Below are 12,319 nucleotides of genomic sequence, written 5' to 3'. Positions count from 1 at the left end.
AAGCCAACTGAAGAAAATTGTACCTAAAATAATGAGGTTTGGCTTACTAAATTTGACTAAACAAAAAAAGAAACCTAAGAACACAACAAAATGTCACACAAAAAAGAAGTTTATGAATATAACAAAATGTCACAACATTTTCATAATATTTTTTATTTCTAGCTGTGGTAGGTTCCAGTTTGATGTTTTATTATTTAATTTTACATCCACAACATTTTCACAATAAATTTTAGGTAAAAAATTATTACTGGTTTCAAAATTGTGCATAAAAAATAAAAATAAAAACAAACAAAAACAAAACAAAAGGACGCTAGAGGAGAGAGCAGTGGGGCTGTCAAACACACTAGAGGTATGTCAGCAGAGGAAAGGATGTGGAAACAGAGGTCTTGTAACCCCTGGCTGAAGGAGGGTAATAAAAATACAAGATTTTTTCATGCAAAGGCCTCCAGTCGAAAGCAACATAACACAATTATGGGCGTCATGAACAAAACCAATATATGGCAGGAAAATGAGGATAAGATTTCTGAGGTGATCATTGATTACTACCAAGAGTTGTTTACGAACTCCCAACTAGATATTACTCCGGAATTTCTTGATGCCATAAATTCGGGTGTGACCCCTCAAAGTGTTTTTCTCTCGGAGAGGCTTATTATGGATAATGTGCTTGTTGCTTTTGAAATTATGAATTCTATTAGTCAAAAGAGAAGTGGGAAAACAGGAGCCATGACTTTAAAACTTGATATGAGTAAGGCTTTTGATAGGGTTGAATGGAGTTGCTTGGAAAAAATCATGACTAAGATAGGCTTTCATCCTAGGTGGATATCTATAGTTATGAGTTGTGTCACCTCTGTCACTTATTCTATTCATATAAATGGTGTTCACCAAGGACGTATTACCCCATCTAGGGGTTTATGTCAAGGAGATCCTCTCTCTCCCTATTTGTTTCTTTTGTGTGTAGAAAGTCTTTTAGCCTTATTACACAGAGCTTCTGAGGCGGGCACCCTTCAAGGTCTCCAAGTTTGCAAGAGAAGCCCTCACATCACTCATCTTTTCTTTGCTGATGATAGCCTTCTCTTCTATAATGCTACCATTGTGGACTGTGAAGAAATTCAAAGATTGTTGCTGTTTTATGAAAGAGCAACAGGACAGCAAGTAAATAGACAAAAAACCTCGTTATTTTTTAGCCCCAATACAGTCGTGGAGATCCAGGAAGATACTAAGCAAAGATTTGGGGCAGATATCATCTATCAGCATGAGAAGTACTTGGGTTTGCCATCCTTAGTGGGTAGAAACAAGCATAAAACATTCCAACAATTAAAGGAAAACGAGTGGCCAACAAACTAGCTGGTTGGAAAGAAAATTTTTTGTCTATGGCAGTAGGGAGGTGCTGATTAAGGCTGTTGTGCAAGCAATCCCAACACATACTATGAGTTGCTTTCTACTACTAAAGTCCCTTTGTGATGACTTGAATAGTATGGTAAGAAAATTCTGGTGGGGGCAGAAAAATAATGAGCATAAATTGGCTTGGATGAGATGGGAAAAGTTGTGTACTCCGAAAGCTTGTAGTGGTATGGGAAAAATTGTGTACATTAGATGTACAGATAGTACGAATTTTTTGAAAAATTTGAATTCATTGATTGTGTAAAATCGTGAAAATTCAAATGAAAATTGAAGAACATAACAAATTGAGTAAACGTAATGGAAAATTAATTATATTAGATGTATAAATCATCCAAATTTGAAGTCGTCAAATGTACAAAATTGTGTTAATTCAATTTAAAACTATATACTAATGTACTAATCATCCTGATTTGATGAAAATTTCAAAATTGTTGAACATACAAAATGGTGAAATCTTAATGGAAAGTTGAAATTGTTGAACGTACCAAATTGTGAAAATTCAATGGAAAGTTGTGTACATTAGATGTACAAATATTATGGACATGTTGAGAAATTTGATTTCATTGAAAGTACAAAATCATGAAAATTCAAGAGAAAATTGTGTATATTAGATGTACAGATCATTCGAATTTGTTAAAAACAAAATTTAGATCATTCGAATTTGTTGATTGTATAAAATCTTGAAAGTACAAAATAAAATTGTGTAAATTAGATGTACAGATAGTTTGAATTTGTTGAAAAGTTTGAATTCGTTAAATGTACAAAATCATGAAAATTAAATGGAAAACCATGTACTAATGTATTGATCTTCCGAATTTGTTGAAAAATTCGAAATCGTTGAATGAACAAAATTGTGTAAACTCAACAGTTAATGAACAGTTAATTTTTAGATTTGCAAAATTTGAATGTACATAATCATTAGTTGTCAGACATTAACAACAACATTTTGTATTGCACAGAACGTGTAGACATTAACAACAACGTCTAATGTTCGTAGGTAGAAATTTTTGGAAATCATCATTACTTGAATCTGAGAAGTCTAAAATATCTCTTTCATCATCTAACGCAGTAACTTCATTAATAGACTTGATGACTCGCTCTTGTGCCTTCCCCTTTAGATGCTTCATAACTTTTTGGATTGCACGAAAACGGTCTAATCGCCTTTGCATTTGATTGTCCTTTTGTTCAAGATGAACAAGTATGTTGGCAGGTTCATCTCTAGGTAACTCGGCTGAGCGTGCCTTAGGAACTCATAACCCATGTCATCGACAATACACCTCCAACTCACACCTCTTCTCGTATAGGGTTGACCATGGTGGTTCTGCTACGGTGAACTCTATTGTGGTGGTATCTGTACTTAGTTTTATAAGTTTGCCGACCATGATATGCCCGACGCTTCCAAGACTCTTGTACGTGTATATTGGCATATTAAGGAAATCTGTTCCGAAACAGTGTTTTTTTGCTATAAATTTCTGAAAATGGTGGTATTTGGCGATTTTCGCCCGCGGACTCTTGTATTTCTCTTTAATTTTTCCGCCCAAATAGTTGTATTTTTTTATTATAAAATAAATAATTTGCTATTAAAGTGGAATTGGTTTAGAAACTTACAATAGTAGATTGTTTGTCTTTATTTTTATTGTTCTGGATATATTGTGTGGAGCCTTTTAAAGTGGAATTGGTTTGAAACTTTGAATGGTTAGTTGCTAAAATTTTATAAAATCAGTTTATTATAGTGTGAGTTGTTACACTGACCTGTGTACATAGTATCTATTTTGTCTGTATTTGGCTCTTTTTGTTTGTATAATTATTTGTTTATTTGTGATTTTTCTTTACCTATGAAAAATGAGTTAGTACAAATTTAATATTGATGATTTCTGTCATTTAAAAGAAGGTTGTTTTCTCTTTTAATAGATAAATTGTATTTTAATATGTTAAGAAATAATTATTTTGAATTTTTTTTATTTGTTGATAGTTTTTTAATACTAAATAGATGATACGCATTTTTTGTTTATATTTTAATCCCCTCAATCAAACTTTTATCTTCGTCTTTGAATCCAAAAAGGCTGAAACAAATCGGAATGACCTGAAATTATTCCCAGGGTGGAACATGGGGTGTTACTACCGAAACAAAATGGTAATATAATTGCTATTTCTAAGGCTCTACTATTTTAAGCTTAGTGTCTGTTTACAGCTTATTTAGCAATTTGCTAAACTTTTTGCTGAAAGTGTGCTAAATTATATTTCTACTTTGAAAAAATTTGAAAATGTGAAAAATAATGCAGGAAAAAATGAGGTTTTAAAAAGCTGTGCACAAAAACTAAAAGCTAAAAGCTGAAATTGATGCCAAACAGACTCTTATCTCTCTAAAGGTTTTATTTTTTTGCATAATTTTTTTCTTCTTTCTTAGAGAGTTGTAATAAATAAAAGAGAGAGAAAAAATGTTCAAGAATTAAGTAATTTAGCGAGCAATAACTGTGCAATAATACCATATTTTTATTAGAATCCAACAATAACTCCTCAGCTATAGTGTGCGTATGTATATTTTGCTAGCACATAGAGTATTAGAAGTGAATTTAACCCAATAAAAGATTTGTTAAAATTCACATCCAACAAAAAAATATTGAGTGATGTAAAATAACTTAGAGTTACACAAAGTGTAACTAGGACCCAAATCCACATGTATATCATACTCTCAAATCTAACGCCGTCTCCATCTACATAGTCTCCCCTTGATCTAGCTACCTAAAGCTCGAGTTAATGAACTCACATTCTTGTGTTGTATTTTCTAAACATGTCTATTTTTACTACATCACCAAACAAAAAACATGAATCTATTATTTCAAACATTACTTTGGATTCCGACTATCTTTCTTGTACTCATTCTCATCCTCACTATGTCATTGATTTTGAAACAAAGGAAAGTCAAGAAAGCAGCCAACCTTCCCCAAGACACTCCAAAGCTTCCCATCATTGGCAACCTCCATCAAATTTGAAACGCCAACCACCTAATAACTGAAATTATAATGCTTGAAACATGAATTGAGGTTATAAATGCGGATGATCAATACATTAGTACACAGTTTTCCATTTAATTTTCACGATTTTGTACGTTTAACGGATTCAAACTTTTCAACAAATTCAGACTATCTGTAAATCTAATTTACACAATTTTATTTTGTACCTTCAAGATTTTATACAATCAACAAATTTGCACTATCTGCACATCTAAATTTTTTTTTTTACAAATTTGAATGATCTGTACATCTAATGTACACAATTTTTTCTTGAATTTTCACGATTTTGTTCTTTCAACGAAATCAAATTTCTTAACAAGTCCAAAATATTTGTACATCTAATATACACAATTTTCCATTGAGTTTTCACGATTTGGTACGTTCCACAGTTTTGTACATTCAACGAATTCAAATTTTTAAACAAATTCATACGATCTATACATCTAATGTACATACTTTTCCATTGAATTTTCATTATTTTGTACTTTCAACGAAATCAAATTTCTCAACAAAGCTAGACTATTTGTACATCTTATGTACACCTTCACGATTTGGTACGTTCATTGATTTTCCATCAATTTTTCTAGAATTTCTACATTCAACTAATTCAAACTTTTTTACAAATTCGAATTTTTCGACGCATTTACCATTAGGTGATTTACCATTCGAATTTCATGGAGTTTGTCCATTATTCATATGGTTACATATTAAAAAAAAAATACGAAAACCATTTAAGTGCAATAATTGCGTTAATGCTAAAAACAGTTTATGCAGAAAACAGTGAACAATTTTTATGAGAAAACAGTGAACAGTTTTACTTAATAAAAAAAAAACAGATTTTATGAATGCAGTAAACAGATTCAAATATACAGTAAACATGATGTGTAGATAGCAAATTTTATTAACATAGAAACAGATTTTAAAAAAAAAAAAAAAAAAAAAAAAAAAAAAAAAAAAAAAAACTCGATTACTGTGAAATTTAAACATTAAAAAACATTCAGATTGGGCTTTTAAATTTACAAAATACGATTTCGTTGCGTGTAGAAAATAGCGAACAATTTTTTAAAAAATGAACAGAGGATAATTTACGCAAAAAAAAAAAGTGAACAATTTTTTAAATAATACTGAACAGAAAATAATTTTATGCAGAATGCTAGAAATAATTTATGCAGAAAACAATGAACAATTTTACTTTAATGCAGAAAATAGTTTTACTTAATGAACAGTTCTGCTAGTTCTAACTTTTTTACAAATTTAAATTTTTCAAGACATTAAACATTAGGTGATTTATACGAATCATTCATTTTTCTTTCATTCATTTTTCTTTCATGGACTTTGTCCATTATTCATATGGCTACATATTTAAAAATAACACAAAAACCATATAAGTGCAATAATTGCGCCAATGCTAAAAACAGTTTATGCAGAAAAGAGTGAACAGTTTTAATTAATGCAAAAAAGAAATTTTATGAATACAGTAAGCAGCTTCGAAAATACAGTAAACATGATGTATAAAGGGCAAATTTTATTAACGTAAAAATAGATTTTATCAATACAGAAAAACAAATTCAATTATTATGAAATTTAAACATGAAAAAACATTTAGATTTGACTTTTAAATTTAGAAAACACGATTTCACTAGGTGTTTTATGAGAAAACAGTGAACAATTTTTTAAATAGTGAACAAAAAATAATTTATGCAAAAAAGAAAGTGAACAATTTCTTAAGTAATTCTGAACGGAAAATAATTTTATGCAAAATCATAGAAATGGTTTATACAGAAAACAGTGAACAATTTTTATGAGAAAACAAAGAACAATTTTAATTAATATAGAAAATTAAATTCATATTTCGAAATTAAAATCTCTATATTTTACAATGCTTCTATTTAAATAAATAAAAACACAAAAAAAATACTTATTTTTATCTTTATCTTTACATTTTTTTTGTTGATTCCCAAACAAAAAAAAGAAAAACAAAACAAAAAAAAAAATATTACAATGTACTCAAGTTTGGTAAACTCCAGTATGATGGAAATAAAATTTTCTACATTTTATTTACAAAAGGTACTTGAGCCTAGTATGCTCAAGTATTGTATTGCATGATACTTGAGTTTACCAAGCTCAAGTACCACATAATTTTTTTTAATCTCATAGTGTCCAACTCGACAATGCCACAGATAAAATTGATGAAGAACTCGAGTTTTTGAAAATTAAGATCTTGAAAAAGTGGTAGTTCGCAAATTATTTTCGACACTATTTTTTTTCTAAAAATTTCCAAAAAAGTGATATTCAACCATTTTGGCCTTCATCCCTGACTACACGTGGGTTCAAATTATACAAATTATATTACACTTGATCTAACTACATAGAGTTAACAACTTATTTTTTGCATTGAATTTGAGTAGATCTTAAAAAATCACTTATTATTCTTATTTATCATTATATCTTGATTATATTACACAAATTATATCATTCCTCATTTATAAATTTCCATATATCTCTTATTCATAAAAACATTCTCTACGTTCTCTGTCTACTATCTACGCAGCTTCATCTGCTCCTTTCTCTCATTCCAAAATATGTTTACTACAAACTTTTTTATTATTAAAATTTAGATGCCCTCAGTTTACTACACGTTAATTTATGCTATGATCATGTTATTAGTGCACTCTTGGGAAAAAATTATTAAGAACAAGGAATTCATCTAACTCTCACCTGTACAGAAGATGTTATGTCCCCTAAATTTAATTCCTACTCTATCCCCAATATTCTTACGATAGTAGGTATAGAACACGTTCAAAAGGTAAAGGCCAACCTAGTGATACGCAGGCAACATCTTCACAATAACGATGTCACTTTGAAAACTTTTATTGAAAATTTTGAATTCATTTCAATTATACCACTTTTTTAATCCACTATCAAAAAAAATATATATATATTTATAGAGCATTAAAATTTCGCAATAAAAGAAAAAAAAATATGAACAATAAAAGACATGAAGCACACGAAGTGGTGGTGAGAATTAAGTCTACAGAAGAACAATCTTCCTCAAACTTATTTTTCTTCAACTCAATTCGTTCAACATGACGTGAACTTGACCGACACAAGAAAATCTTTCTGATTTAATAATACAAGCGTCCGGTCAATCCTGCTTCCTGTATAAAAATAACCCAAATCATTATTTTGAATACGAGTAAAATAAATAATTTTATAACTAGCCATTTTAACTAAAATCATTGCAAATTTGCTTCGTCTTTGGGCTCCTTCCTCAATACAACGGTTTGACTACCTGTTGAACCCCCCCCCCCCCCCGACTACAGCGTACGCCGCCCCTGCCATTCTTATTTCAGAGCTTCAATCTCTCTCTAAAATCATTTGGACAACCATTTGGTTTCAAACTTTCACATGGGTTTTGTATTTGTTTTCAACTAGGAAAAAAAATGAATGCAAAACAGAGGAAGATATGCAAACTTAAGACAGTGAAGGAACAAACATATCAAGAAAAACAGACAACAATGAGAAGGCGACATTAACAGAGAAGAAAGTAAAGTGAGAACAACTTATTTGCTAAAAATACTAGAAATAAAGCTAAAAAGATAGGTTAAACAATCTCATACCAGAAGTGTAATAAGACCGTAACAGTAATAATAAATTGCCTTTAACAGTTAAGGTCATACGCAACCTTATTACACACTTCGTACCAAAACAAAATTGAAGATAAAATCATAGTAAAAATAAATAAACATGAAAACAAAAAAAACAAAAAAAAAAAAAACAAATAGAGGCAATATAAGACAATAGGATACAACTCTGGGCCAACAGGACAATATAAGACGTGTCTAGTCTAGAACAAAGATAATAACACAATCCGGCCACAATGGACAATGTTTTAAAATCACATACAAATTTAATCATTCATATTTGAAAAAAATTGTTCCAGACTCTTTTTTTCCAACCGCATTAGAGAGCGGGAGGTTGAGACTGCAAACTGAAAAATTACCTTCTTTCAAAATCCTTCCATTCCAAAATAAACTTGCTCTCTCCTCCTCCTGAGGCATTCGAGGATGACGAGGCATCGAAGGACGATGATGACTCCAACGACGATGATGATAATAAGGATGGAGATACTAGCTCTTCTAGTGCTGACGAGATGTCTACTTGATACTCTTACCCTTTGTTACTCGTAACAAAAAGAGGAAGGAGTTTTGGATATGAGAGTAGTCATATTTAGGTGGAGAGTTAGTATAAGATATTTTTGTTAAGGGGAGTGTTCATATTTTAAGGGATGTAGTGAGGATTTTTATGTATCTTTTTTTTTTTCTCTCTTTTTTAGATACATTGTTCTTGTATATTGGTCTTATGACCGTTTTGACATACATTGTATTTATATTTGAGTTTATATATATTGATGTATGATATTCATCTATCTTTACATGTGTTGTTTCATTTCTTTCTTTCTGCACATGCTTCTTATTATTGTATGCAATCTATTATTTCTGTTTCACACTAAGATACTTTGATGAGTTTTGTTTAAAATGTTTCAGAAATACAAGTTGTCAAAGTCTACTTGCCATAAACTCTCTTCTTGTAAAGATTTTCAAGAGTTTGTATTATGATAAATTTTATTGTATTTAACAAGTGAGTATGAGTTGAGTGATTTATGACTTCTCTCATATATTCATTTGTTTATTGTGATTTTGTCACAGATTGCCAAAGGGAGAGATTGTTAGGACATATGTGATTCAATGTTAGGAATATATGTCACTATTTTATGTAATTGACTAATTTTTTGACAAAACGCACTTTAGTTGTAATTGGGTAGATCTATGATGTGTTTAATGCTTCAAGAAATAAGATTTCAAGTTCAAGTGTTAAAACCATGCAAGTCTGTCCAAGAATCAAGTGTGAAAGTGCTGTTCATTAAAACTCGACAGCTAGTATCTATCAAGGCTTAAAGAGCTGTCTCAACCCGTGGCTTGACAGCTGCTTAACAGATAGGGTATCTGTCGAGGTTTATGAAATTCAGAATTTCTTGTCTATTTTTCATCTAATCCGTGAATGTATGTTTGGGCCTTCTTTTCTCACAACCCTAAACATATATAGGATTATTTTAAGTGCCATCGAAGGTGACACAAGTTGCACAAGTGAAGAGCAAAGTTTTGTTTATGCAAATTGTGACCAGAGACAGAATTTGCCCTAATTCATCTTTCTCTTGAAGAAGCTGCTGTGTTTGTACACCGTAGGGTTTTGTAACCAAGGAGCTTCTTGATCTTCACTATATGATGAACTGAAAATCTTTGCAACTAACATCCTTCTCCAGTTGGTGATTGAAGTCGCGTATTAGAATCCACGCAATTGGTTAGTCATGTACTGAGAGCCGTGCATTGAAAATGAAAGATTGTTACTACAGAACAAGTTCAATTGGGTATTGGGGTAAGGGTTCAACTGTAGGTTGGTATAAGGTATTGAAATTCATTTACTTGTAACCATTTGTTGTGATAATAGTGAATTCTCAGAAGTGATGACCTTAAAATAACCCGGTGGGGTTTTTGCCATATTGATTTTCTCCATTCGAAAACAAATCACCCGTGTCAAATTTATTTTCCGTTGCTCTTTAGTTTATTGGTGATTTATTTGTGCTACCACACATTTTGCATGTTAATTTGATTAATTAATAAACTTGACTAATTATTCAATTAATTCATCATAAGGGGTCAATACATTATTGGTCTATCAGTTTCTCTTTTGTATTTTTCCCTAATTAATAATAAATCCAGATAGAGTGAAACATTTCAAGCTAAAAGTTAGTTTTGCTCAAGAAAACTTCTACCCAATTATAAAATAATAGTGAAGACCTATATTATTTTTCTTCATATTATCCTTAGATTTGTACATGTGCCTACAAGACTAGTGCAATGTTCTCTAACTCGAATGGTTAAAGTTAATGCTTAATTGTTTGTCCTTAATAGTTTGTGCTTCTCATGTTTATGAAATCTTTGATTGATTCATTCTCAAAGCTGTAGTAATAATAATAGTATTATGCCCGAGTTTTATATTTTTGAATTGAGATAATCTTTGATGATCTTTTTTCTGAGAGAAAAATATCATCTTTAATTAAATGACATTATATGTAAAAAACACCCTTTTTTTAATGACCATTTGTTTTAAATTTTACATTGGGATAAAAAGAATTAATTAATTATTTGGCTATGAATCAATCTAATGAAGAGAATTTCTATTATGTCTACTTTTTATATATCTCTGATCTCCACAATTTGCCAATTTTCTACATATTAAACCCAAATGGTGATAGTTAAGTTTACACACTAGTTTACTTACAATTTGAGTTCACTAATATCTAAAGCATTTGTGTCCTGTTGATATAGTGATTCTAAAAATTTACTTTTAAAAAAGTAAATGTTTTAGATTCATCATGGCAACAAAAGGGAGAAAGACAATGGAAGTAAGAATTCACTTGTTTGCGTATTGGGTGCATGGCAGCATATGGTTTTGGAAATCACTTGTCAAAATTTGAAAGAAAAAGAGGAAGAAGAGCGTGAACCTGCTCAGAAGTATGTCTAAAGTTTCCACTTGGACTACAAGGCCCGATGGTAGAAGTATGTCTAAAGTTACGACTATAGCTTTGGAGCTTAGAAATAGATGTATATGTTATATGTGGTTTAGGCTGTGTTTGGTTCCCGTAAAATATTTTTTGGAAAATAAATATTTTCCGGAAATGCTATTTTCGGGAAAGGAAAATATTTTCAAGTGTTTGGTTGCATTATGAAAATTGTTCTAGAAAATATTTTCTGGTGTTTGGTTGTATTCTTGAAAATAATAGAGAAAACACATTTTCTACTTGATGCTCACATTTTCTCACATTCTCTCAACTTCCAAACAAAACCCAAAGTTAAAGAAGGAGTTGTTGTTTCAGTTTTAGTGTCTTTTTCAGTTGATTTGGATCTTTTTCCTTGAAACTATTTTAACCAAAAAAAATTCATCAATGGCGCGATCTGAGTGAAAGAAAACCCATTTGTCGGAGTGGTGGGTTCGTCGGCGCGGTGCGAGTGGGTTTGTTGGCGATCTGGTGCGAGTGGGTTCGAGAACGATGGCGAGACGATCTCATCGGTGGTGCGACAATCTCTCTACTCTCTCTTCTTTCTCTCTCAGTCTCTCTCTTTGCGCGTGGTTCGGAAATGGCGAGACGATCTTGATGATTGGTGACTGGGTTCGACAAGGGTGGGTTTGAACGATCGGAGCAATGCGATCATCTTGCTCCGATGCGATCTAGTTGTATTCTTGCTCCGACAAGGCGATCTTCTTGCTCTCTCTCTCTCTCTCTCTCTCTCTCTCTCTCTCTCTCTCTCTTTTATTTTCCAAGGCCGAAAGTCATTTGAAGTGAAAATGAAAACGGAAATCATTTTCCACCGTTTTGGCTATATTTTCGGTCAATCTGGAAATGCTTTTCAGTTTGACCCAATTTGAAGTAACAACCAAACACCCACTTTTCCGGAAAATCATTCCCGAAATCAGTTTGAAGCCAAAATAAACACAGCCTTAGTTAATATTTTTCTTAAAAGGAAGTCACACTTATGTCACATGACTCAATCTTTTATAGGTGTCTCGGTGTGATTAGTCTTAGCTGCTAAACAGTGTGATTAGTCTTGGGTACTGTAACTATTTCAAATGTGTGCTCGCGCTTTGAGCCTGGCCTCCAAGAGGCTTGTGCCCTTGACTCTTTTACCACCATTGGTCCCTATATGACAATGAGAAGCATGCACAGTCGCATCTCCTATTTTGATGGCTATGTGAGAAGCGACACAATGGTATGGAGGGAATAATCACATAGGAGTGAGACTAACAGCGAATGGAACTCAGAGGAGTTAGCTACCTACCATTGA

The 12,319-nt window shown here is 31.7% G+C and overlaps 1 long non-coding RNA gene across 1 annotated transcript; it reads right to left on the bottom strand.

Moving 5' to 3' along the window:
* Nucleotides 1-7,262: 7,262 nt before the first annotated feature.
* On the bottom strand, nucleotides 7,263-8,460 carry LOC115960989. Its single transcript, XR_004085279.1, has 2 exons — nucleotides 8,419-8,460; nucleotides 7,263-7,573 (listed from the first exon to the last, which is right to left on the bottom strand). It is a non-coding gene; the product is annotated as an uncharacterized LOC115960989 (long non-coding RNA).
* Between the last annotated feature and the right edge of the window lie 3,859 nt (nucleotides 8,461-12,319).

The sequence above is a fragment of the Quercus lobata genome, chromosome 1, assembly GCF_001633185.2.
Source record: "Quercus lobata isolate SW786 chromosome 1, ValleyOak3.0 Primary Assembly, whole genome shotgun sequence".
NCBI classification, from domain to species: Eukaryota; Viridiplantae; Streptophyta; class Magnoliopsida; order Fagales; family Fagaceae; genus Quercus; species Quercus lobata.
This window is presented reverse-complemented; position numbering and strand designations above follow the sequence as displayed.